This window comes from Limulus polyphemus, unplaced genomic scaffold (assembly GCF_000517525.1).
Source record: "Limulus polyphemus unplaced genomic scaffold, Limulus_polyphemus-2.1.2 Scaffold11600, whole genome shotgun sequence".
Taxonomy (NCBI): Eukaryota; Metazoa; Arthropoda; class Merostomata; order Xiphosura; family Limulidae; genus Limulus; species Limulus polyphemus.
The window spans coordinates 9,664-11,300 of NW_013677210.1; the positions used below are offsets into that span (position 1 = coordinate 9,664).

Here is a 1,637-nt window from a genome sequence, read left to right on the forward strand (position 1 = left end):
TATTACACAAGTAGTCAACACAAAGAGTGTGGCCAAACCAGGAAGGAAAGGGAATACAAAGACACTAACGTACTCCTATCTTTTCTACTAGAAAGAAATCCATTTATTCAAGATCCCTCATTATGCAATATTGAAACTGGTGTGGCGTCTGATTCATCTGTAAATGTTTATAATGCAAAAGAAATTGGATCAAAAGTCTTACAAAAAATGGTTGGTAAAAATGTGATGGAGTATTCTTTCAAAAGATCCCAGCAAGCAGTGACACTCACTACAAAGCCTGTAGTAAAATTAGATGGCAAGTCAATACAGGTTGACTCCCAGCTACTTTTTCAACATCTTACAACAGCTGCAACTAGATCGGAAGAAGACATGTCATACATATTTGGATATTAACTTTGTAGTATTCCATCTGCACTGTTTGATCCATCAGGTTTCCCAAGGCAACCACATTTTTTGGGCTTTAGGAGACTGTGGAAAACAGGAGTTTATTACTGAGAATGTTCAACATGTATTAGATGGAGGATCATTATTACAGTGCATGCCATGGCAACAAGGCACAGATTTCACAGATATTTGTAATGTGAACGTAGATTATATATCTAAAAAGTATGTGGATCCAGTAATTATGTTTGATGGCTACCAGTCAGGACCATCAACAAAGGAGGTAGCCCATATGCGGCAAATGCATGGAGTTTTCGGTTCGAATGTTAACTTCAAAGACAATACACCATTTAATCCATCAAGACACAGTGAATTCTAACATGATCCTAGTGGTTTTCTCCTATACATTTAAGACAATTTGACATCTCTCACTGAAACACACATCTATATATATATATATACATCTGAATTGTACTTTATTCTGATTAATGTTTACCTGAAGTACAGCACAACAATAAAATGGCCAAGAAATATAAAAATCAAATTGCTTTCAAGTTTGTGTATTGTAAACTATTAAAAAGATTTTAGTATCAAGAAACACAAATATAAATAACTGTAAAACATGTGACATGAATAAACAAATAAAACAGTTATTTTAGCTATTTTACACAAGTAACAAGATTGCATAGCTTTTTCGTGGCTTTACACATGTGAACATAATTACAAACACAAGAAGACTGAACTTTGAACTGTTTCTTTTCACTTAGATACAGTGGACCACTCTAATGAAATACCTAATAAATACAGCATTGTCTTAAAAAACTCAGCCAAATGACAAAATGTTTAAAACTGTCAGATTCAGCAGAAAAGCATATCAAGAGCATGGTTGACATCACAGCTAGCCACCTGGGAAATGCGTAATAACTCTTCATGTGGTAGAGACTCTCCCACAACATTACGTAGCTCTGCTACACAGGTATCCACCTTCGCAGAGTCTTGTCGTGAGTTACAGTTAGAGACAGTTTGAATCTCCTGGAAAATAAAAACCACAATTCTTGTGACTGTAATGTATCATTAACACATATCAGTATTAAGATAAAAACCACGCTTCTTGTGACTGTAACATATCGTTAACACATATCAGTATTAATATAGAAACCAAACTTCTTGTGACTGTAACATATCGTTAACACATATCAGTATTAATATAGAAACCAAACTTCTTGTGACTGTAACATATCGTTAACACATATCAG

General features: G+C 34.4%; 1 long non-coding RNA gene across 1 annotated transcript in view; it reads right to left on the reverse strand.

Annotated features, from left to right (window-relative positions):
- Positions 1 to 1,119: 1,119 nt before the first annotated feature.
- LOC111083849 overlaps positions 1,120 to 1,637 on the reverse strand; it is a 2,447-nt gene continuing 1,929 nt past the window's right edge. Inside the window, exon 2 of the long non-coding RNA XR_002609282.1 lies at positions 1,120 to 1,413. This is a non-coding gene — a long non-coding RNA (uncharacterized LOC111083849). The remainder of the gene's footprint in view (positions 1,414 to 1,637) is intronic.